This window comes from Chroicocephalus ridibundus, chromosome 3, assembly GCF_963924245.1.
Source record: "Chroicocephalus ridibundus chromosome 3, bChrRid1.1, whole genome shotgun sequence".
Classification (NCBI taxonomy): Eukaryota; Metazoa; Chordata; class Aves; order Charadriiformes; family Laridae; genus Chroicocephalus; species Chroicocephalus ridibundus.
In genome coordinates this window covers 126,196,190-126,221,672 of record NC_086286.1, presented here as the reverse complement: position 1 = coordinate 126,221,672, position 25,483 = coordinate 126,196,190, and the positions used below count along the sequence as shown (strand labels likewise).

Genomic DNA, 25,483 nt, shown 5'->3' with positions numbered 1-25,483 from the left:
GGCGGATATTAGACAGGCACTTCTGCAGGCACCAGAGTCGGGGAGGGCGGGAGGAGGGAGGCTACAGCGGCCCCTGTCTCCTCAGAGAGTGTAGGTCGCTGTTGGGGGTGTGCGGTGGTTCCTCCCGGGCGGCTCCGGGGCTGCTAAAGCCGCTGCGAGTGGGTGGCGGGGCCCTTCAGGGCGTTTCACGGTCCCTACAGGCGGAGCCCGTTGTGAGGGGGCGCTTGTTGGGGGAATGGGATGAGCAGCCTTAATCCTGGGAGGGGGATGAGTGTCCCTGAAATCACCGCGTTTCTGTATCAGCAATAGTGTGTCCAGCAGGACTGGGGCAGTGATCGCTCCCCTGTACTCCTGGTGAGGCCTCACTTCCAATAAATGTGTCCAGTTTTGGACCCCGCACGCTGAGAAAGGCATTGAGGTGCTGGAGCGTGTCCAGAGAAGGGCAACGGAGCTGGTGAGGGGTCTGGAGCACAAGTCTGGTGAGGAGCGGCTGAGGGAGCTGGGGGTGTTCAGCCTGGAAAAAAGGGGGCTTGAGGGGAGACGACTCTCTCCCTGAAAGGAGGGGGTAGCGGGGGGGTGTGTGTGTCTCTTCTCCAAAGGGACAGGCGATGGGACAAGAGGAAACGGCCTCAAGTTGCGCCAGGGGAGGTTTAGATTGAATACTAGAAAAAAATTCTTCACCGAAAGGGTTATCAAGCATTGGAACAGGCTGCCCAGGGAAGTGGTGGAGTCGCCACCCCTGGAGGTATTTAAAAGACAGGTAGATGTAGTGCTTTGGGACATGGGTTAATGGTGGTTTTGTCAGTGTTGGGCTGGTGGTTGGACCTGATGATCTGAAAGGTCCCTCCCAACCTAGATGATTCTATGAAATTACCCAGATCAGTGCTTGTTGTGGAAGAGTGGTGAGCGGTGGGGGGGACCTCAGATGCCTTGTGCACCATTCTCTGCCTGCCCTCTTGTAATACAGCTGAACTTGTCGTGATCGTGTCCCAGGACATCTCTTGCTATATAACTGGTCAAAACTGTCTAACAGCAGCAACTCGAAGCCTCCTCAGGCAAACTGCACATTTATTCTCCTTGTCAAGATTTTTGAAGATTCTGTGATGAACCCAGATCTTCCCTCCTATAATAGCAGCTCAGTGCTTCTTGTCTTGCCCACCTTAGTTGTGGAAAGAAGAATATTTTTTTCCTTTCTGCAACAGAGTTTATATATTTGAAGGCTTTGCACAACACTTTGTTGATCTTTACTCGCTGAATCAAACTACCCCTATTTAGCAGTCTTTTCTTGCAGATCACATTTTGGAGCCCCCAGTCATTCACGTTTTCTGTTTTTTAACAACTCTTCAGTTGTTTAATTTGAAATACAACACGTAAATCAGGACATGTGTTGCTGCTGAGTTCTTCAGTGCACTTAACTGGAGTTGTAGGCTGCTTCCCCAGTCTCCTCTCTTGTTTTTTTTTGCGCCTGAGTGTAATATTTCGTTCTCTAACCTCCCTTTCAGAGAAGTGCTATGTAAGGGTTTTATATTTTGTGTTCACACACTGTTAATCCTGTCTTTTGCCCTTACTGAATCAATTCTTCTGTGTTTCCGTTTTGTTGGATTGTTCTGAATTGCAGACTTTTGGTGTCTCTGCTGTCTTTCCCAGCTTGGAGTCACCCGCACGTGTCGGAAGTGTACTCTATACCTTAAGTCAGGTCATTAGTGGGCGTAATGAGTCCTACCAGGATCAGAGCAGATTGACCATGACTCTTTCTCCATCAGTCTTTCCATTTGGATGGCAACTGGATTACAGCTCTCCCAGTTCAGCTTTGCTTCTGTGCTTTTTGATTTAGATCGCATTTCCCTATTTGGTTATGAGAACACTGTTCTAAAGACTTTATAAACAAAGAAAACAGAAACGTTAACTGTGTCTTTTCCTCTGTAAGACCCATTCTGTCAATCAGTGAAGTTGGACTGATACGATGGAGCTTGTTCTTGGCAAGTCTATAAACTTGCAAATAGCTTGTTGATTTTTTTTAATAGTTTATATTCAGTTCTTATTAAACTGGCTGCTCTGACTGCCCCACTTCCTCCTTTAAAGAAGGGTATCAAGCTGGTCCTTTTGTAGTCTTCTAAGCTGATATCCAGCCATCAGAAATTCTCACAGTGTGTGCTCTCGCCAGGCTTATTTTGCCAGTTCTCTCTGCCACATTCATCAGGCTTAATAACAAAGCGGCCCAACCCTTCGCTACCTGAGAGAGAGAGATATCTTTTCCCCTTTCCTCTCTCATTAATTGTTTTAGCCACTTGATTGCATCTAATCCTTTTAGGGAAGACTGAATGGATGAATCACGCCCTGCTTCCTCTGCTGTGTAGTGGGTCAGCCTTGCCTTCAGTCTTTCTTTTATGCCTCCCGCGCTATATAAAGCTTGGCAATTGCAGGTTGTATCTCATTCAGTGCCTTGATTTTTTTCATTTTGTCCCTTATGCTTGTACTATATGTCTGTGTGTGCATCTGCCTCTTGTCTGCTGGCTTGCAGATGTGTGATGCATTCATGTGCTTATTAGCAGTAGGTTAAGGAACGACTGTCTTTAATTTGAAAACCAAACTCCTAAGAGACTGCCTGGTCATTCTCTGAGCTTCCTGAGGTCTGCCTGAAATCTGTCAATGTTTTTATGGCTGTTCTTTCTGCCTTAGGAAGAAGAACCATCATTTGCACCTGGAAATAACTGGGTATATAGTAGTTTTCAAGCTTTCACTTAATGTTTTCCTCCAGGAGGAGCTCCCTGGAGATCAGAATCAACCCTAGAAGACCATTCTTTCTGTTTTCTTTTTTCCTGCCCTAACAAAGTTCATACACAGCAGAGACCTGCTTGGGCCGTCTAGGACAAGGTCCACCTCACCTTCCATAACTGCGTACAAAGTGGGCCTGTAACCTGAATTCCTGGTGCCCGTCTTTCTTCTAAATCAGAGGGAGTTTAGACACCCAGAGGATTCTCTGAATAGTTCTAGTTGAATCCCGTCAGCCCTACTCTCTTCCGAAGGGAGGACAGGCCAGAGGAACTCTCCCGACACCACCAGCTCTGTGATTCTGCTAGTTCTCAATCTGACACCCTGTTTGCTTTCTAGTGCTCTCAGGTCGCCCACTGGGATCCTCCTCCCCTTTCGTCACCATCCAGGGATTCTCAGCAGTGGCTGCTCTTTGCCTGTTACCTGGATCTGAACTATAAGGTGATGTATCCTCCCGTCCGTCATCCTTTTATCTGTGTTTCCTGAACAAACTACTCCTGCTGGGCAGTAATAGTGATTTCTATGAATTATCCCTCTGAGGTCGCTTTTACTTCAATTAAATTGTAGTGCCATCCATGCATTGTGTGTCTGAATGGTCAGTTGTGTGAGCCGTTTCACATTAGCCAAATTCTGCTTCCATTTTTGATTCTGGAGAGGTGTTAAGTCTTCTAGCCGAATACTGAGTGTAATATTTTATTGCTCCAATAGGTAGCAGGGTTGCACACGTTTGAGTCAGCTTCGCTGTGCTATAAAGACATCACTGAAGGTGGGAGATTGGAAGTAATTTCTGTTAAAGGATGCCTGGAGGTTGAGGTTTGTTTCTTGAGGCTGAAATTTGTGTCTGGTTTGTTTTTGAAACTTAATATTTGGCTGCATCAGAGCACTTCTACTTCCAAATCTGTCTCACGCCCCTGCTTGCAAAGAATCACAGCTCAAAACACAAATAAAATCGTACCTGCTTTAATTATTGCTGACTGGATTTGTTTAACAGTAGTCTTGAGGTCAAGGTCCAAATTATTCTACGCAGATGGAGACAGAGTTCTTGCAAATTAGTAGTTTAAGGTGCTGATCCTAAAAACATTTAAATACATGAATGTGCAGAGGGGCAGTGAAATGAGGTAATACTCACAAAAGGGGAAGGTTCTGTCCAGGGTCAATTATTGTGTTTCACAATTACATACCTGAGAAAAGCTGGCATCATCAGAAAGAAAAATATATGTATGCATATATATTTAGGTTTGTATATATATTTTCTTCCAAGAGAAAGAACAGCTGATATGGGTGGTTATAGCCCTCTAACAAAATATCCTGAAATCCTGTTTCCAGTGTGCTTGGAGTGGTTGAAACGTAGCTCTCGTCTGAAAAATAAAGCGATAAAGGTGCCTGGTGGGCATTACATTCAGAGTTCTCCAGTGATTCCTCCCAAGGGTCTTACTTGAAAAGAGGTGTTTCCCGACAGCCAGCACAGCAAAGATCATTTAGGGCTCAGAGATTTGAGCAGGGTATTTTCCTCCGGGCACGTCATTATCGATCGCATGGCGGCTGCAGCCTGCATTGTGCTGTCAGCGTCAGCTCCAGGGTCCCCACGGGCTTTGGGGAATTCCTTTGATGCCGCTCACAGGTTGAAGTGTCTGGGTCTGAGGGAGAAGATCCAGCTGGGATGAACAGAGCCAACAATACAGAGGAATTGAAACGGCAGATGAACGGAGGAGGGTTGCAAGCGCGTCTGAGCCTGTTACCCACCTTGCCGGCCCCATTCCATCCAGAGAGAAGACCTATGGAAGGGAGGAGGGAGAGAGTTACATTTCCCAGCTAATGAGCAGCAATTATGCCCAGCAGAAGGGCAGCCACCAGTACCAGTGATGGGCTAACGCTGCGGAGAGCTCTACACCGGTCTCTTGCCACCTAAGAACACTAAGATGGGATCCCTGATGATATTATAACCCCCTCGGAGTTGATGGGGAGCCAGGCACTCGCAGGTTCGGGTGACCTAACCCAAGATGGCTGCAAGAGATGTCTAGATCTGAATGCATCGCCCCCGAGTTCATATGGGGAAGAAACAGCATCAGTCAAAACACCCATTTTTCTCTCTCTATGCTCCATTCAAATGCCCCATGAACGAAAGATGTGAGGACGGAGAGGAGAGGAGACCAGGAAAAGAAAAGAGGAGAAGTGGGGAAAAAAAAGGAGGAGAAATGCAAGTAAAGAAATAGAATGTGAGTCCTGGCTGTGCAACAGGTCATTTGTGAGGCAAATCAGCCTCTGTTGTGTGATAATGGCCTGAGGCCAGACTGGAAATGCTTATTGAGGGAGTCCTGGGAGAGGTGTGATGGAAGCGCTAGGGACAAGGACTGCCTGGAGACCTTAAAACGAAAAGACAGGTTTGATTTAGGACAATGATTCGAGAGAACACGCGGATTAGAGGTGAGCTCTGGTATAAAGCTGTATTAGCGGAGCAGAGAAGCCGCCCATCAAGTGCCAGGCAGGGAGCAAGAGATTAACAACGTCTGACCCACGGAGCAAAAGATGTCAGAACGAGTGCCCGCAGCCAGGAGACGAGGGGTTCAAAGAACAGCTACTGGGGCAGGCGAGGAGCAGAAACAGGCTCAAGGCAAGGGGGTGATGTTCCTAGAGATGCGGCCAGTGAAAAGCTCGGCAGCAGCGTGCAGTGCCTGGCAGGGAACGCTGGAGGGAGCGTGGGCAAAAGAGGCAGCAGACAGAAATACAGATGATTTTCCTTCTATTCCATGAGCTCACTGCGTTTTTATTATTATTGCTGCTGTTGTTATTTCATCAGCCTGGGCTTTATGGGATGTGAAACTGAAGTCCGGTTGTAAGCAGTTCGTTGTCCAAACACAGAAAGGAGGTAGGAAGCAGATGAAAGAGCAGAAATGGTTTGTAGAGGGGGGAAACTGAGGCACAGATACGATGTACAAGTCAAGCAGCTAGCATCTTGCATTTCTCATGGAGATATTTAAAAAGAGTCGGGTGCTACTGAGAGACTAGACTCATGATGATGAGCACATGATGGTTTTTTGTTTGTGGGTTGGTTTTTTTTGTTATGACTGATGTATATGGAGAGGGACTTTTTCTCAGGGAGTGTAGTGATAGGACAAGGGGTAAGGATTTTAAACTGAAAGAGGGGAGATTTAGATGAGATATTGTGAAGAAATTCTTTGCTGTGAGGGTGGTGAGGCCCTGGCCCAGGTTGCCCAGAGAAGCTGTGGCTGCCCCATCCCTGGAGGGGTTCAAGGCCAGGTTGGATGGGGCTTGGAGCAACCTGGGCTGGTGGGAGGTGTCCCTGCCCAGGGCAGGGGGTTGGAACAAGATGATCTTTAAAGTCCCTTCCCACCCAAACCATTCTGTGATTCCATGATATTTTGGTGATCAGATTCCCTGGCTGGGCTGTGCTGAATGTGGGTTGGAAGCATTGCTCTGAGCTGCAGTCATGGCAAGGTGAGGCCAGGCACCAGAGCATCCCAAGTGGCCCAGTCCAAAGAAGGTCAGTGTCATGGTTTGACCCCAGCTGGCAACTAGAACGATGCAGCTGCTCGTTCTCTCCCCCGATTTGGGATGGGGGGAGAGAATCAGAAGAGCAAAAGTGAGAAAAAAAACTTGTGGGTTGAGATAAAGACAGTTTAATAGGTAGAGCAAAAGGTGTGCACGCAAGCAAAGCAAAACAAAGAATTCTTTCACTGCTTCCCATGGGCAGGCAGGTGTTAAGCAGGGCTCCATCACATGTAACCGTTACTTAGAAAGACAAACACCATCACTCCAACATCTCCCCCTTCTTCCTTCTTCCCCCAGCTTTATACACTAAGCATCATGTCACATGGTAGGGAATATCCATTTGGTCGATTGGGGTCAGCTGTCCCAGCTGTGTCCCCTCCCAAGTTCTTGTGCCCTCCAGCCTGCTCGCTGGTGGGGCGGTGTGAGGAGAAGAAAAGGCTTTGACTGCTTAGCAACAACTAAAACCACCGGTGTGCTATTGAAAGTACTTCTCATCCCAAATCCAAAATGTAGCGCTATACCAGCTGCTAATAAAAAAGCTACCTCTACCCCAACTGAAACCATGACAGTCAGGAAGCCAAAAATTCAGAGCTAGCAGGTCCCATGGTGTAATCCACGGGTGAGGTGACGATGAGCATCCCAAGGACATGGACAGCAGCTCAGGCTGTGGGAACAGCCTCAGGCAGGTTGATTTAAAAGAGAGAGGGGGAGGTAGGGTCAGAAACCATTAAGAACCAGGCTGACCTGAGAGAAGATAAGATTGGGGAGGGGGCTGGAAACCAAGGTGTGGAGCAGGACTACAAAATCTATAAACTGGTCAGGAGTCTTTGGACAGATGCACCCTTGGAAACCATCAGCTACAGGTAAAATCAGCAGGAAAGGGTGCGACAGTCAGCAAACAGAGGGTTTGTAAATACAGTGCAGGAGAGGTAAGAGGAGAATAGGCCAGTTCTTAACATAGATGAGGTGGTAACAAGCCCATGAGAAGTGTTGTCAGGAGACTGAAGGATTTGCATGTTTCTTCTTTTAGTCTTCCCTCAAATCCTGGGCGAATATTCGGTGCAATTTAACAGTGCAGGTTCGAGGGTAGGAAGAGAGGGCTGACGGGTCTGCTGGGAGGTTTGTAACTTGGGTTAAAGCTCAGCCTGGAAATTTTGAGAAACGTCATGAAACAGTCTGAATCACAAATTGTTATCGTGGGAGAAAGAGGACAGTGGTGGAGTCAGGGAATCACAGGTGAGTTACCTTGACTCCAGTCCCTGGGAAAATGCTGCAGAAGTTTTTACATAATTCATTCAATATTTCACCACTGAAGGACAACGGAGTGATGAAAAACCTCCAACATGACTTGCTGGGAACAGTTCGCAACAAACCCTCAACAAATCAACCTAATTTTTGTCTCTAAGCTGGCTTTGGTGGCTAAGGGAACAAGGTTTTTCATGTAGCCAAGAGCCACAGGTGCATGGTCCACACCTCAGTGCTGAGGGTATGGGGAACTTCGGGAGTCATTCACAGATGGGAGAGGACTGGAGCTCCTCACGGTTCCCTGGCCTCATGTGGGATGGGTCCAGGCTGAAGCCCCAGACATGTGACGAGGTCCCAGGGTGACATGGAGGTATCAGACCCTAGCGGTTGACATCCTCCCACACACAAAGACTCAGACAACCCAGCAGCTGCCAGTCACGCAACAAAGCTCCCGTATGGGATTTGCTCTTGGCCTTTCCACAGGCAGCAACTCAAAGAGCCCCAGGTTGAGCATTCCTATGGAAAAATACAGTCTTTAAAGACTTTAAGGACCAGCCCGCATGCAGACCTACGTTCCAGACAGCTTCGCCATAGCATGGGTGCACCGTGTGTCTTGTTGGTACTCTGTGAACAACCTGGTGTGGGACAGACCATCTGTTGATGTACCATGCCCAGAAGGGCTGCAGGCAGCATGGAAGGCAGGATGAAAACTCAACTGATCACTTTGGAGTGGGGGAATATCTTAAAAAAGATGAGATAGCAAGCAGTAAGAAAGATAAGACTCTAACTGGGAAATATCACGTGTAGGGAAACTGGGAATGACCAAAAGGCACCAACACTGTGGGAAAATAAAAAAGGAGGAAAGGGCAGTGTTAAAACGTCACTAATGAGATGAGAACCTGCTGGTTCAAAAGGACCATTTTCTTTCTGGACAACATTATCAGTGACCTGGGGGTTCTAATTGACAAGCAGCTGAACATGAGCCAGCAGTGTGCCCAGGTGGCCAAGAAAGCCAATGGCATCCTGGCTTGTATTAGAAATAGTGTGACCAGCAGAAGGAGGGAGGTGATTGTCCCCCTGTACTCAGCCTAGTGAGGCCACACCTTGAGTATTGTGTCCAGTTCTGGGCACCTCAATACGAGAGAGATATCGAGGTGCTGGAGCGAGGGCAGAGGAAGGCAACGGAGCTGGTGAAGGGCCTGGAGAATAAATCTTAAGAGGAGCGATTGAAGGAGCTGGGACTGTTGAGTTTGAGGAAGAGGAGGCTGAGGGGAGACCTCATCACTCTCTACAACTACTTGAAAGGCCATTGCAGAGAGGTTGGTGCTGGTCTCTTCTCCCAGGTAATTAGCAATAGAACAAGAGGGAATGGGTTCAAGCTGCAGCAGGGTAGGTTTAGGCTGGACATTAGGAAAAAATTCTTCCCAGAAAGAGTGGTCAGACACTGGAATAGGCTGCCCAGGGAGGTGGTGGAGTCACCATCCCTGAATGTGTTTAAGACTCGTTTAGATGTGGTGTTAAGGGATATGGTGTAAGGGAGAACTTTGTAGAGTGGGGTTGATGGTTGGACTCGATGATCCCAAGGGTCTTTTCCAACCTAAATGATTCCATGATTCTAAGGGGTGGCGGGGTTGTCTTTTCTGATGGTCACGCTTTTCATGGATGGACTGTTTGGCCTGACCACAGAATGGGGAGAGGAGCTAAGTGACTTCCTTCTGTTCATCCCGTTCTCCATGTCTATCACTTTATGAATCAATTTAGAATTCACTCTCAGAACTCATCTTTCCTCAGGTCCAATGCAATGCCTTAACCACAAAACCAATCCCGTGCTATTTACTCTTCCTCCATAAAGTGCAGTTTACTCTTCTGCAAATTAAAGTGCCTCATTTAATCCTATGAAGCGCTCACTTGCTTTGTTCAAAATGAGATGGGAAAGGGAAAAAAAAAAAGATTTCCTGCGGATGCTCGTTCACAATTTAAAATTAATTCCCTTCCAACCATTATTGTGTTCATTTTCTGAGAAGCAGCTAGGCAGCAAGTTTCATTGACACAAGACATTTGTTGCCAGCCAGGTTCAAGTGTTACTTACCACATATATGAGATAAAAAGCAAATCATACTTTTGTAGATACAAGAATCGCTTCTCTGGTCAGGCAGCAACATAAGCAACTCCAATGGCTCAGCTCAACAGGACCCACAAAAAATACAATATACATATATATATATAATATATAATAATATGCAACTGCTGAAATAAAAAAGCATTCCTGCCCCAGATATTAAATACTTATGGATTTGCGAATAGTTGCAAGGAAAGTTTGTCGCTTTCCATGAGGAGGAGAAAATGCCAGGCCCAGTAGAGCGTGTTTGATATATTATTCATGAGAAATTATATGCTGAGGATTCTTGTCAAAATCCAGCAGCAGCAAACAGGGGTCAGCAGTGAAAAAAAAAAAAAAAAAGGCAAAAAAGGCAAATAGATCTGCAACAGTTTTTAAACTGTTTTAATGCATCCCATTTATGGCTCTTTTTATTCATTAGACCTGGTTGTCTGGGAAGTTCTCGTGGCAGGATGGAGGTTACTTCTGAAGATTTCAGAGCCGGCGTTGCTCACAGTCTCAGCAGGGTTCAGCTTTGTAAACACTGCAAATTAGATTTAGGGCTTTTGAACAGATATAAAGAGGGAAACCCACAAGGACATTGCTCGCTTTTCAAAGTGTAGCTGCACTTTCAAGGCTGACCCAGTACTGTCATTTCGGGGCTGTCTGAGCAACCACTGGAAAATAAAAGAGTACTAAAAATAGCCAACAAGGGCTCATTAGCTCTTTAATTACACATTGGTTTTCCTTTCTCTCATCTACAGTTGCAACTGTGTGCTGTGATCTCACCACTGACATTGACTGGGGAATGCGAGGAGCTGCCTTGGTCTGGTGGACACCACTATGGTTCACTGCCTGTCCATCTTCCTATCCTTCCCTTTTCCACAGATTGGAAGAACGGGATCCCTCCATGAAGCCCATGATAAGACAAGCATCAGGGAATGGAAAACGTAAGGAAAACAGGGAGGGAAGTGACAATAACAGCCTTTGAAGTACTCAGAGCCTGTCCTGGTACATGAAATCCAGGTACGTTTTCAATAGGAGGCACGTGTTAAAGAAGGAACCATGAGTCCACCTAAACAGACACCCACGAAGCTTCAGTTACAGCAGTGCCCACGTTCCCAGTGACAACTGGATTTAAACCCTTTTCAACAGGTGTGGCTGAATAACATATTCCTAACATACCCCAAGTAAGTAGGTCTGGACTACAGAATTGTCTACGCAAAAGTGACCCTCTAGACTGGGCAAGGCAGAGGATGTGTGTAGGATGTTTCTTGCCACATCATTTAGACTTACTAACTGCACCAGTCCTGCTACACTAATCTGGGCTCAGGCTCTGGAAAGCTGTTCTCCACACTGGTCAGTTGTCAGCATGGTTCTTGGCCTAGTTTTCACCCAGACCAACCAGCGCTGATCTTCTCGAGCACAGTTCAGGAGTCAACAAAGGCCAGGAATTAGAATCATAAAATGGTTTGCGTTGGAAGGGACCTTAAAGATCATCCAGATCCAACCCCCTGCCCTGGGCAGGGACACCTCCCACCAGACCAGGTTGCTCCAAGCCCCGGCCAACCTGGCCTTGAACCCCTCTAGGGATGGGGCAGCCACAGCTTCTCTGGGCAACCTGGGCCAGGGGCTCACCACCCTCACACTAAAGAATTTCTTCCTAATATCTAATCTAAATCTCCCCTCTTCCAGTTTAAAATCCTTACCCCTTGTCCTATCACTACACTCCCTCATAAAGGGTCCCTCCCCATCTCTCCTGTAGGCCCCCTTTAGGTACTGGAAGGCTGCTATAAGGTCGCCCTGGCACCTTCTCTTCTCCAGGCTGAACCCTCCCAACTCTCTCAGCCTGTCCTCACAGCAGAGGGGCTCCAGCCCTCGGATCATCTTTGTGGCCTCCTCTGGACCTGTTCCAACAGGTCCATGTCCTTCCTACTCTGAGGACTCCAAAGCTGGACACAGTACTCCAGGTGGGGTCTCACCAGAGCAGAGCAGAGGGGTAGAATCCCCTCCCTCGCCCTGCTGGCCATGCTTCTTTTGAGGCAGCCCAGGGTGTGGTTGGCTTTCTGGGCTGCCAGAGCCCATTGCCGGCTCATGTTGAGCTTCTCATCTGTCAACACCCCCAAGTCCTTCTCCTCAGGGCTGCTCTCCATCCATCCTCCATTATTCCCAAGAGCAACGTGGATGCAGCCATCTCGTTTTGGACTGGTATATGATAGGGTTGGTGACACACTGAGATCTGTTGAACTTGCTACAGGCCTTGCATCTGCTACTAGGGGGCTGTATCATGAGCAAGCTGGGCGCCGTGGCAAACACAGGGCTCATGAGCTGCCTCTGGAGCAGCAAGAGGGACAGGCAGCTTCATGCCACCATTTGCCAATGTCACAAGGATTGTCCCCGAGGTTTACATCCTGGGTTGGGAAGGTCAGAGGGAAGAGGAGAAGTGTGAGTGTGCTCATCAAGCAAAGCAAAGTAGCAGGGCCTTTTCTGCAGAGGGAATGCACCTCCACGCTCAGCTGCCCAGGGACACATGGCAAAGGGAGTCTGAATAAACCCTGTGCTTCCCTACATGAGGAGGTCAGACCCAGCCTCATTGTTCCTATGTTGGGGACTCACTGGAGTTGCCTGAATCAAGACCCCCATCAACCTACCAGCTTCTCTCTTTGCAGTGCCGACACAGGAGCCTCATGGTTGCCACCATTCCCTCCCATATCACAACTGCTCCATCGTGGTGCTCATTGCTGCATGATGCTGTGGAAGGATTCAGGGGTTGAAAAGGGGTCTGACACATAAGGTACCATTAAACACAATGGTCCAGCTGCTACTCCCAGCTCAGGAAGTCATTAAAGACATGATTACAGCAGACAAAGAGATATGCAAAACAGAAAGATCACTCCAGACTTGCCATGCGTCTTACACTTTTTCCTGCACATCAGCTTTTGGCCACTGTCTCGGGCCACGTGCTAGGTTAGGTAGACCTTCAATTTGATTTAACACTGTCATTCTTCTTTTCAGATGTTACTGAATACAGGTTAATGGTGCTTTTTGTGGAGCCCCAAAGCAACAAACCAGTTGGTTTTGACAGCATATTTGGCTGCTTGAATCCATGCCTCTGCTTGCTCCACCAGCACGTGTCTGCCCCTGTTACGTACCTCAGTGGGGTGACAAACTGGGATACAGCAACTCTCTGAGCTACGACAGGAACAATAAAACGAATGACTGAGCGATCTCACGTTCTTGCGGCTTCCCAAGCAGCCAGGAAACACCACGTTGTTCAGGACATTTCCATTTCGAACACTGCAAACTTTTGTAATTTCCACACGCTCCTCGTAAAACAGGAGCTGGGCTGGAGCGTTCATTTGTTCACTCACCGTAGGGTCAATGAGACAGGGAACATATGGTGGCACACTTATCCCACAGACGTGTTCAAATCCACATCTAGGGCAAACGGCAGCACTAATAGTGCTTGTAAATACCATTGCTTGCTTAGCTTCTCTGAAGCACTTGGGAAAGTGCTCTGCCTGAAAGGAACATCTCTGCTTTAACTCAGCACTCGGGTCCCAGCTTGTTCTACAGAGAAAGAGAGATTTACAAACAGGTAAAACGCACATGCACACGCGATCAGATGTTTTGTGAAGTTTTAGGCATGGAGTTGGAAAAAATCCCAGTTTAATCTGGCGAGGTGTACCTCTAAAACCCTGGAATAGTGTCTACCTTCCCAGCGGTACTTAGAAAGCGGGCGCTGCCAGAGGTCAGCACAGGATCAGTGCTGTCTAAGCCAGTCCTCACTGAAGGGTGTCTAACCCCTTCATAGAATCACAGAATGGTTTGCGTTGGAAGGGACCTTCAAAGCCCACCCAGTTCCACTCCCTGCCCTGGGCAGGGACACCCCCCACCAGCCCAGGTTGCTCCAAGCCCCATCCAACCTGGCCTTGAACCCCTCCAGGGATGGGGCAGCCACAGCTTCTTGGGGCAACCTGGGCCAGGGGCTCATCACCCTCAGAATAAAGAATTTCTTCCTCATATCTCATCTGAATCTCCCCTCTTTCAGCTTGAAACCGTTACCCCTTGTCCTATCATTACACTCCCTGATAAAGAGTCCCTCCCCATCCTTCCTGTAGGTCCCCTTTAGGTACTGGAAGGCCGCTATAAGATCTCCATGGTGCCTTGTCTTCTCCAGGCTGAACCCCCCCAACTCTCTCAGCCTGTCCTCATAGCACAGGTGTTCCAACCCTCGTATCAGCCCTCTGATCATCTCCACTTGGGAATGCTCAGCTCCCACTCAGATAACCTACCCAGTGCTGATCTATCCTACCAGGAGAAAGTTTTTCCTGGTGTCTCACCTCATGCTCCTTTTCAGCCTGAAGTCCATTTGTTCACTTTTTCCTTACTGGTTTGTTTTCTAGACTGTTTATCCTCTCACAGTAAGATCTCGAAGCCACCCTTGTGCCCAAGCACTGTATAAAGATACTGATCTTCAATTAAACAACGATATCATGGCCTGGCCTTCTTCTCTGTGAAGATGAAGGTGCTGATGTCTGGTCCCTGTAACTCTACTCTTATTTGCGTGGTTTCAACCCAAGCCAGCTAGCCTGGGTTTCTAGACATGGTTTCAACCCAGGCCAACTGGCCTTGGTTTCTAGACATGGTTTCAACCCAGGCTTACTAGCACTGAGCCAAACCATCCCCAGGTGCTACTAGGGAGTTAGCACATGTCATGCGTCAGTCCCAACATGCAGTTTGGGCATAGCCATGTTGACCTTTTCCACCGGTCTGTGCCTCAACTCTTGTGAAAAAAGCTACTTCCAAAACTTCCTTATAGAACTAAAAACTGGGCAAATCTACAGAAAATTCACATTGAAAACCTGGTCTAGGTGGAGGCAACTGCTACCTACCTGGTACTAGAACATAGCGGGAGTCCACTCTGCAGGCAGATGAGGAACAGCATAGAAAATGGTCAGGTTAGAGACTGAGCTGAAGTTGTCCTCTCCAGAAGTTGTTTGTCAGTAGGAAGCCAGGGAAAAGTACTAAGGAAAGTGTTAAAAGGGAACTTGGCAGGTTGATGAAAGGGAACAGGGAGCCTATTTTGCGAGAAGGATATCCTGGGATGGGGATTAGGAGGAAATATAGCTGTGTAAAGCAATTTCTTCACCTGTTTGTTCCCCACCCTGCTAGAAGAAAGATGGTCTGTCCAGGATTGCTGCTCTGGTCTGGCCCCGGTGTGGGTTAAAACCCCTTGGCATTTATTTCTGCCTCCCTTACCACCCTCAAAGGTATCCTGGCTGGTTTTTTTCAGCACCTCTTCCACTAGGGTCCCTTCACAGCTTCTCCCACTGTCCTGGGATCTCTGTGGCCTCATCCCTATGTCCTCCCACTCTTCTCTCCCTTCTCCTCCCCATCCCAGGCTCAAAACCCCATTGCTAAAATATTTGCCCAGTGTTCGTGAGCCACACTTGTCATTGTACGTGGAGAAGTGCAGGAATCTCATTTTTCCTGACACAACTTGGGAGCTGAGAGCATGGAGGGGTAAGAAGAGATCCTCTTTGCATCTTTGGGTTGATTAAGCAAGCCCAAGAGAGCGGTTTGGTAGCTCCCAACCCAAACCACAACCTGTGCTGCAGCACACAGGTCATCATGCCTCCAGTCCTGCGGTCAGTGGCATGTGCTTGGCTATAGCGGAGGGTAGGAAAGGAGTGGTCCATCTCCCTTCAGCTAAGTGTCTTTCTGCCCCTGAAAGGACAGGTGGGGCCACAGTGAGTGAGGTACAGGGTACAGTGGTTGGAAAGCGTTGCCTTCACGCAAACTTAGGGCAACGGTGTGAAAGTTTGTCATGGATGCCAATCCCCAACACAAGTTCTCCTGTGCTGAAAATCCCACCTCCCTCCTGGTGGGAAGCAGAGGAAGATGCCCCACAACAGCCAGTGTATGCTGCTCATCCACCCCAGAAGACATGGTTTCCTTCTTCCTTAAAATAAGTCAGCTTTTCCTGGAATGTGGCTTTTCTGGTGGTAACCTATTTCCCCTGACTCTAAATGACTCCAGCACACCCAGCAACCCCCTTTGGGGAGAGCAATCTGTAAGATTCATTCTTCTTTCTTAAAGAGAGTCATGACGAGGGTGGACTCCAGGGCTCCCCTCAACTCATGCCATCTTTCCAGATGGCACCTGCCCCATCCTTTGGGGAGGAGTGGATGCAATGTAGAAAGTGCCTGTCCTTGACTGGTTTGCAGAGATGTAGGAATCCAAGAGGATTATTTGAGTCAGAATAAATGTAACTATCTGCAGTGAGTGCCCACCCTCACCTGTTTTTCTTCCAGATGCCTCCCGATAACCCATGCGCTCTCTTCTCTGCTGTCCCTTAGGTGTAATATTGAGGTTGCACAGTCCTCCGCCCGCTTTGTCCTTCTCCATTCAATATCTCCCAGACCTGCCTTCCAAGGAAAGTTTGGCAGTGTCCTGAAATTCAGATCCTTCCCAGAGCATCCAGGAAGCAGAAGGAAGTTTGGTTTGAGCTATCATTGTTTATGAGACCCCTCTCTTCCTACAATGTATTCTTTAATATGCAGTGAAATGCTGGACCTTCCCAGCTGCGTAGGGCTAGCTCTGGAGTCCTCTCTGCTGCAAACTATGACAGATGTGTCAGAATGACTTGCTCTCTTTGTATCATATGGACTTCTTGAAATGAAGGTGATACCTTCTGGAGAATCACGGAATCACGGAATCTTCAGAGTTGGAAGGGACCTCTAGAGATCATCTAGTCCAACTCCCCTGCTAGAGCAGGATTGCCTAAAGCACATCCCTCAGGGCTGCATCCAGGCGGGTCTTGAAAATCTCCAGAGAAGGGGACTCCACACCCTCCCTGGGCAGCCTGTTCCAGTGCTCTGTCACCCTCACTGTAAAGAAGTTTTTCCGTGTATTTGAACAGAACTTCCTATGTTCTAGCTTGTGCCCATTTCCCCTTGTCCTGTCACTGGGAACCACTGAAAAGAGTCTGGCTCCGTCCTCCTTAAACCCACCCTTTAGGTACTTGTAAACATTAATCAGGTCCCCCCTCAACCTTCTCTTCTCCAGGCTAAAGAGTCCCAGCTCTTTCAGCCTTTCCTCATAAGGGAGGTGCTCCAGTCCCATAATCATCTTGGTTGCCCTGAAAATCACCAAGATTTTGCGACATCGCTGTACAAGAAGCCCACTTTACCCATCACTTCCCAGGGGTCAGGTGTTTGACCACAGAACCGATAGCACAAAGCAGTTTTATTTTGAACGGCCTGGGCAAGTTTGATGAGGAACTTTCCTGGAGTCTGTCTGTGCTGAAGTTCATTCTACTTTGAAATATGAGGGTGGAGAAATTGCACGTTCATATTCCCACTGCTACAAAAACCCTCTCCAGGATGAAGAGAGCAGTGGTTTCTTGAAGGGGAACAGCTATGTATTTCAGTCATGGAGAATATTATCTGCTTTTCCTGATAATACCCAGCAGCTGTCACCAGAGATCAGCACCCCACTGGGCCTCTGCAATGAGTGTCCACCCTCCCCTGTTGTTCATGTGCTATGCGGTCCAACAAGTTGTCATGATGTTCCTCAGTGGTTATGTCTACAGCAGTAAATTGAACAACTCCTGGACAAGTTTATGAGCACACTCCTTAGCACAGTTTTGGACCAGGTCAGCTGGAAATGTCACAAATAATCCTTGGACTTGGCTCAGGAATTAGAATAGGCCATCCCAAATAGGTGGTTTGGATGTTACCACCCTGCTCTGGAGGCTGAGGGAGTTTGGTAGCATGGACCTGGCCAGATGGTGCCTTAGAACCAAGGATGTAGTCAGCATTTACCTCGTGGTGACAAGCAGATTTGCTCTCCATGCAAGGCCAACCTCCAGCACCAATACAGAGGCCTCACGAGCAAGTTTCTCTCCTTACAGCTGGCACATCCTCCGTGCCCGTAGGCAAGAGGTACCCATTGCATGATAGACCTGCGTCTGAAGGAGGACGGCTTGCACAGCCCGCTTTGTACTTGGGCTTTCTCAATGAAGTGATGGATCAAGGGGTCAGTTACCATTAACTGGGCTCAACACATGTTTAGGTTCGGCAGGGGGTTGGTGAGGGACAAACTGAAGCTGGAAAACTGGAGCAGAGAAGCCAAAGCACAGCTCATTGGCAGCAACAGAGACGTCTCCCTCCGTGTGCGTGGTGGGTTTATGCACCATCCTGGGCAGGGGTGTGGAGGAGCAGGAGGTGACAAGGCAGATGACTGAAGCAAATCAGGACTAGGAGTTGAATTTGGGGGTTTGGTGGAGGAGACAGTCAATCCTTACTGATGGATTGAGTGAGTGGGGATGAGGAGGGACGGGACAGGTGTCAGGCACACAGTCCTTGTGTGGGTAGGCTCAATGTGGGGACCACATCACTGCCAGAGGACGCAAACTACTTCCCTTGCAGCGGTGCACACGTCAGACGTGTGGTGGTGCCATCCCCTACCTGGGGACTCCACAGGGAGGTCCTGTCACCTAGAGCCACCGGCAGATAATTACGTTTCCAGCTGCACGGTATTTTATTTTGGGTAGTTTACCCTCTTTACCCACCAGGTCTTCTACTCTCAGGCTACCTCGTCCTGTGGTTTGACCCAGTGTCCATTGGGTTTTCCTGGAGCATCCTGCTAAAGACAAAATCTTGCTCTGGTTTAAAAGAAACTCAGGATTGCCACGAGCTGAAATGTTGCAGGTCTGCTTTTGGTTTCGTAGGCTGTGTGTCCAGCGCAGAGTAGAAAGGAAAGAATAAAAAGAATAAAAAGACACAGCACACTTCAAACATGTTATTAAAATGAACTGTTTATATTATCTCAGTTGAGTCAATACATTATAATGTATTAAAATGGAAAGGTACAAAATTGAAATAAATACTTTCTGATTCATGTATAAATCTTTTGTCAAGATGACATTTTGTTTGTTTTTTTTTTTTTTCATCAGTACATGTTTCAATAAAACATTTAAAATGACAAAGTATCATTTAAAATATGGTTCATGGAAGAGAAGGTTGAAATCAAACAACTTTTGGCTTGTTTTGGCATGAGATCTTGACACAATCTGGGTTCCCCAAAACCACGTAAATGGTGGTAAAATATAAATGCTCAAACTTATTTAAAAAAATAAACAGGCTTTACAAAACCCTCTGATCCTTGACTTAGCCACTTTTCTGTATAGTCTGCACTTACGATATATACATTCATTATTGTCCAAGGGAAGACAGCCACTGACGTTCATTTAAAGAGCTTGGTGGAGAGGCCTAACAAACATTATGCAGCTGACTACAATTAACACGGTTTAAAAAATTCCCGACAGTGCAAAAAATAAAAAAAAAAACAAAAACCCAAACCAAAAAAAAACCAGCTCAGAAATCAAAGCGTACAAATGGGACAGGGAAGAGGCAAGTGCACGAGCCCAGATCTGATGCAAAGCTCCAGGCGTTTCAGCCAGGTCTAATAAAAAACAGCTTTTTTTTTTTTTTTTTTTTTTTTGCCAGGAGCAGCCTGCTGGTCAGCTGCTTCTGCGGAGATCTACCAGCACGCACCGAACGTAGACCTGTTTGCTGAAACGGGGTCATTTCAGGCTCACAGGGGTATTCCCGATCGGTGCTCCCGGGAAAATCACCTTCTGCAGACCTTCTGCAGAGACCCGTTTCTCGTTGGCGGTGAAGGCGAGAGCCGCGCTAAGCAGAACATACTGGTGTGAGCCTGGCCTGGGCGAGGGGGGTGATGTCTAGAGGAGAAATCGCAGAGCGGGACGGGAGGAGGGGGAGTGTGAACGTGGGTCCGGGACCTTTGAGAAAAGGCGGCGGGGAATTGACTCCTAGGCAGCGGGTTTTATCAGGATCGCGGAGCAGGCTTGTTCGTGTGCTTTAGTCTCAACAGTGTGCTTATTTCTTTGTCACCGCAGCCGTGGGCTGTTCTGGTCCCTCTAACCTCTGCCATGTGCTTATCGTTGTGGGGCAATGGACGGGGTGCTTGTTGGGGCAAGACGTGAGAGCATGGACTTCCCTCTTGGGTAATGGTGACTTTTTCCAAATTTCCAGGAAATTTCCAAGTTTCACCCAAAAGGGGAAAAGAAACATGCTTAATATTAAAAATGATATTAAAAAGAATCTTCCTGCCAACCTCTAGGTAAAACTTCTCGGTGCCTGCTACTGGTTCTGTGGGTTGTATTGCTGCCGGCGAGTTAAACTGCATAAACCAAAGAGCGGATTTTCTTTGTTTGGTCGTTTTCAAGGCAGTAGAAGACTTTATCACCATGGAAAGGATGTACAGCCCCATCCTGGCTCGGTTGAAGGGCAGGCAGGACTTGAGGTGGTTCTCCTTGGTGGTCTGCGGGCTGATGGGGACCAACTCCACTCGGCTACCTGGTCATTCCCACCCTGCGAGGGGAGCATCGGCTATCACAAGCTGTTTGCAACGCTCGGAATGTTGCTGCAGGGCTCCTGTATCAAAGCCAATCCCATTCCCAAGAGACCCTTGTAAAGGTTTGGGATGTGTGGGCTAAAGGGTCAAGGGATGTGAAGGGTATTGTTTGGAAAAATTGTTTTCTCTCCCCCACACAAAAAGCCAGTGCGTCACAGTTAAAACTTCTTGGAAAATGCCAGCTTCAAGTTGCTTCCTCTTGAAAAATACCAGAGCCGTGGGGGAATGAAGGACATGATTTGAGCCTCTTGGATATCTTCTTTGACATTTTTATTCTTTTTTTTTTTTTTTTTTTTAGATTATTTCAGAACAGCTTTCCCTTTCAAAATGCTGGGTAATTTAAAGGAGGATGCAAACAGGAAAAGATCAAAACAATCTCCCTCCAAGATACCCAAACTGTTTTTGTTGGCATATGCCTTGTTTTGCATATTTTTGTTTCATGTTTGCTGTTAGCCTTGAGGTTTCCATGTGGGTTGGAAAAACAAATTCACAAAAATTCTTAAGGGATGGAACAGTTCTTTCCTATCCAACTCCCCTGTGCAGAAAACTTGATTCACCTTAGCTAAAGCTCTCCGCTTCTGTATTTTTGAGTTTGTGACTCAGTTTTCAAAGGCAAATGAAGCAGAAGATCTCTGAGTGCTGCTTTCCAGTGAGGGTGACCCACCCGAAGCTGCTCCAGGAATTTCCATGTACCAGTGTGGGTGAAAGGAGATAATTCATCCTATTGTCCTTTAACCAAATTCACGTGGTGCACAAGAAGGGTCTTTTGTGGGCTCGTTTTCCACCTCTGGGAGGGTAATTTGCACTTTTTTTCTTTGGTTTTTTTGGGGTTTTTTTAGCCATTTTGTGTCCTAATCCAATCTTCTTGCAGCATTCAATGGAGGTCCTTGGATTACCAGCTTTCTTAAAGGAAGTAGCAGGAATTCCTGCACTTGGACAGAATGGTTCTCATCCTGTTAACCATTCATTCCGGTTAAGATGAACCTTGGGATAAAATAGCATCCTTCTCTGACTATGGGGTAGGCTAGGAAGGTGACAATTTTTTCCTCTCCTCCAGTGCCAGTTGCTGGGATTTGTGTCATAAATCCTGTCTGCTAGAGCCCGAATCCATTGACTGAAGTGTGTACGGTCAAGGAGAGTGTGCATCAGGGTGCTAAATTCCTAGCGAAGCAGAGAAATGATTTAAAAATGACTTTTCTCTGTGAATCCTTTCAAATAGCAACCAGCAAACATTTCCCTGGGCATTCCTGCGGGGCTGCAGGACAGCCTGGACTGTGTCACAGAAAGCGCTGGCATCTCATGTACAGCCAAAATGTGCACTTGCATGATTCTCCAGTGAGATTTGGCAATCCAAAGACAGAATGCTTGTGGTGGCAAAGAGTTGATTATGTGGTTGTTGGAGGCTTGGGACAAGGTAAAAACCCCTTTGTCCATGGTTGTGTTGGTGATTTCAGCTATCTCGGGAATAAGAGCGGACCTCCCCATATCGGATCTCCTCCACATGTCATATCCAGCCTTGCCTGCGGGGAGTCTGTAAATGCCCCAAACCTTGGCACCGGATGAAAGCAATGAATAAAACTCATAACAATGTTGACTTCTGCCAACACCGATGTCTCAAGAAAGAGTTTGTACAGAGAAGGCTGACGTGCTAATCTATGAATGGGGGGCATTTCTACCCCACCTTCCAGAGAAGGATCTCAGTAACGGAGCCTCACAACACCCCTGTGAGGTAGATACTATTATACCTGGGTGGGTAAACTGAGGCACACAAAGACAAAGTAGAGAGCAAGCAAGAGGAAAAGCTAAGAGGAGGATCCAGGGATCCTTGATGCCAGTCTGTTGCTCTGAGTAGCATTTCCTCTCTGAAGAAGACATCACGTGGCTGGCTGCCGGAAGGTGGGAGAGACAGACAAAAGAGCTCCTGGGACATGGTATCAACATTGATTTTACTGGTTGAAGTCCAGGGCTGATCTTGTTAAAGGTCAAAAAAGGATGCTGGGCATAACAGCAATGAAAGAGATAATCCAGAAGAGGTAAAAAAACAAGTTGAGAGGGGGTGACATGATCTAGTTGAAGATGTCCCTGCTCACTGCAGGGGATTGGACTAGATGACCTTTAAAGGTCCCTTCCAACCCAACGCATTCTATGATTCTATGATTCTATGGCATGAAAAAAGCAAAACCAATACATATCTCCAAAGGGACATCTATGGGCTCTCCACAATAACACCCTCAACTGAACTTTGAAACTATGATGGAAAGATCAAAGAGATTTGCTTTCACAGATCTGGTGGCTTCCAGTGAAGCTTCTATCTCCTCATCTCAGAAGAAAGAAAGAGGTAAGGAAAGAAGGAAAGAGAGAAATTCAAAGAAAGAGAATGGAAAGAGAGAGAGCCTGAGAGAGGGAAAAAGAAAGAGATAAAAAGAAAGAAAGAGAAAGAAAAATAAAAGAAAGAAAGGAGGAAAGAAAAGAGAGAAAGAGAAAAAAGAGAAAGAGAGAAAGAGAGAAAGAGGGAGGAAGAGAGGAAGGAAGAGAGGAAGGAAGGAAGGAAGGAAGGAAGGAAGGAAGGAAGGAAGGAAGGAAGGAAGGAAGGAAGGAAGGAATGGAAAAGGAAGGAAAAAGGAAGAGAGAAGGAAAAAGAAAGAGAAAAAACACATGTAAAGCCACATAGTTTTCCTCATTTGCAATCCGCCCCTGCTGGGACAGAGGCAAAGGGGGTGTTTTCCCTTCCAACATTCTGCAAAGTGCTGATAGGTGGAGAAAATACAGGGCAGACTGTCCCATGCAGAAAGTTTTGGAAGATAGCACCTGGCACAAGGTTTGCTACAATAAGTTGGTTATTCTTTATTGCGTTGGAAATAAAACAGTCATGTAAAGTCCTGCATAAATCCACAGCTCTGGCCTGCAAAATCTCAGCCTCATATTGACTTTGCTGAATATTTTCAGGGTTTAGGGCTTATTTGGTTTCAAGGATGGAAATTAAAGCTGGTCTTAAGATTTGTTCTTCTTAAGGGCAGGAAGGGGAAAGTCTGTCTATACGGAGAGATTCTTCCAATGGGTTGGCAGTGAGGGTGAGGTTAGAGGGTGAGGGAAGCAGTGTGCCCAGCTTGTAAACCAGTGTAATACTTTTTAAGAGGGTTTTTATCTAACCCCAGATAGAGCAAATATCTGCTCCCGTTGAGCAAATCAAAGCTTGGTAGGCAACTAGACGATGAACATCTTTCTGGCAGCTGGTAGACAGCTGTGCCATGCCCTTGGCTGGTGCATGTCAGAATAGCTCCAGTTATTTCTGTGGGACTCTGATAATTTACATCAGATGTATGGTTAATTGCTCAAATGAAAACATTTTCATGCTGGCCGTGAGACAGGGGAGGGAGGACCGACCATCGGAGGCTGACTCTCTGCAGTACGCTGCTCTAAAAGCCAGCTTCCCCTCGATGTATGTGGGGCTGCAAAGAGGCAGATAGACCAAGGGGCAAGGTGACACTACATGAGCATACTTCCAGATTGCACCTGTCAAGGAATGAGCTCTTTTCTAATAGGGCACATCATCTTCTCCCAGACACATTGGAGATACGAAAGGCCAGCTTTGCAGAAGCAAATCTTGACTAATAGGAAAGGCTCTTGCAAGAGACTGAATACTGATGTCCTCCATCTGCGGATGCTCCACGGACAACCTTGATGGGTCTGAAGTAGACTGATCTCACAGCCTTTGAAAGCAACACTTGATTTCAGCAGGAGCTTTTCTATAAAAACACTTAGGACTCAGGACTGACTGAATCACTCTTAAAGAGAAAGATCCACTGAGCATCATGCCATGAAACATCAACCAGGTGATCTCCTCCTCTTGCCAGAGAGCCAGTGTTTGGGCAATTCCACCATTTGACTGGAGAAACTCTGGATCTGGAACAAAGTAAGAACAAAGCTTACCAAGCTGGGGAGATGACCACCACGAGCAGCTTTTCAGAGATGCAGCCAATCCTGCAACAAATCACAGGATTTGTAGTCAGCATCAAGGCCACAAGTCGGCATCCATCAAGCTGTATGATTTGGCCACGGGACAGTGCATATATCTGCATGCCAAGCAAAGATTCCTGCCAGTGCCTAATGTCAGGCTGTTTATTTCTGTCCAGATTTAAACCAGTTAGAACATCAAGCAGCAAAATCAGAATGTAACTGTGGTTTAAAAGAAGTAGTGGAGATCAGAGAAGACTGAAAGTTAATTGGCCAATAGCTTTGTACAAAGAAGGGAGGCAAGGAAAGAGAGAGTGATGGAGTTGTTTCATTTCTGGAGCAGAGGAGGGGCAGATTTGTTCCCTGTTCTCCCGTGCGAAAAGAATATTTTAAAAGCTTTTAGGAAAGAAAAAGCTGATGAAAGCAAACTGGAAAAGTTTAGGTTATTTGAGAGTTCAACGCCCAACATTGTGTGAGGACAGAAAAAAAGAGGGGATCTGCGCAGAAAAGGAAATTAAATGAGTCAACCTGTCCTCTCTGGTCTTAGAGTGGATTTTGCTGGGCTTTGTGCATGTTATACTTTTGAAAAGTTGCCCCGAAGGTGCGATCCACACCTCTTCCACTAGACTGTTGCATAGAGTTGCCGTGGGCTGGCAGATGTCAGGCAGGTTCACCCCGGAGGTGGCTGCAGGTTAGTAACAGTGCTCTGCCACTTACAGGCTGCACGAGTACAATCGTGTTATGCAGGAAAAGCCCTTTGAGACCCTTGGGGATGAAGAACACAAAGAAATTGGATAGCTCTGTGTGTCTAAGTCTAGCTCTGTCTTATTTTTGGGAAAGGCCACTGGAGATTTTTTCAGGCATTAAGAGACAAGAACGTGTCCTCATTGACCAGTGCAAGGAGGTCAGTCCCAGGAGCCATTAATGGTCACTAAAGCCAGTGACTTTTGATGGTGGTGGTGCGGTTCCTGCTGGAGGCTTGGAAACGTCCCCATTCTGGTGGTTCAGCAGAAGCAAAGCTTGGAGAAAACTGGTAAGAGGTGTGGTGGGGGCAGGAGACGTGAAAATGAAGTGTGACCATTGCCCATGTGCTTCCCACATTGATGTTTGGTCCTGGATGTCATCACATCCATCGGCCAGACTCAACTCCTTTCGAACGCGGCGGGTTTGTGCTTCTGGAAGGGAGCATGGAGCTTATTGCCAATGCTGGAGGTTCATGGTGTTTCTCATGGTGGCAAGGGCTGGTCATCCACACTCCGCTGCTGGTACCCCGTTATTTCAGCAGTGTTGGATGGCTGCCACTAAAAGCCAAATTCATCCATTAGAGAGCTGGGAGAAAACCCAGGGGATGCCTGCTGTGATCCTGATAAAACACATGCTGCCCAGAGGAAAAACCCAGCCTTCGTTCATGAAGGAGGGACCAAATCCTGCCCTCATACCCCTCCGCTGTCAGGGACC

At 47.3% G+C, this 25,483-nt stretch overlaps 1 long non-coding RNA gene across 2 annotated transcripts; it reads left to right on the top strand.

The window, feature by feature from the left end:
• The first annotated feature begins 100 nt into the window (after positions 1-100).
• On the top strand, positions 101-19,621 carry LOC134513662 (uncharacterized). Of its 2 annotated transcripts, XR_010070485.1 has the most exons (4): positions 101-479; positions 3,112-3,213; positions 10,390-12,419; positions 12,641-19,621. It is a non-coding gene; the product is annotated as an uncharacterized LOC134513662 (long non-coding RNA). The 2 variants fall into 2 exon arrangements; XR_010070484.1 differs by having other exon boundaries at positions 10,390-19,621.
• The last annotated feature ends 5,862 nt before the right edge of the window (positions 19,622-25,483 follow it).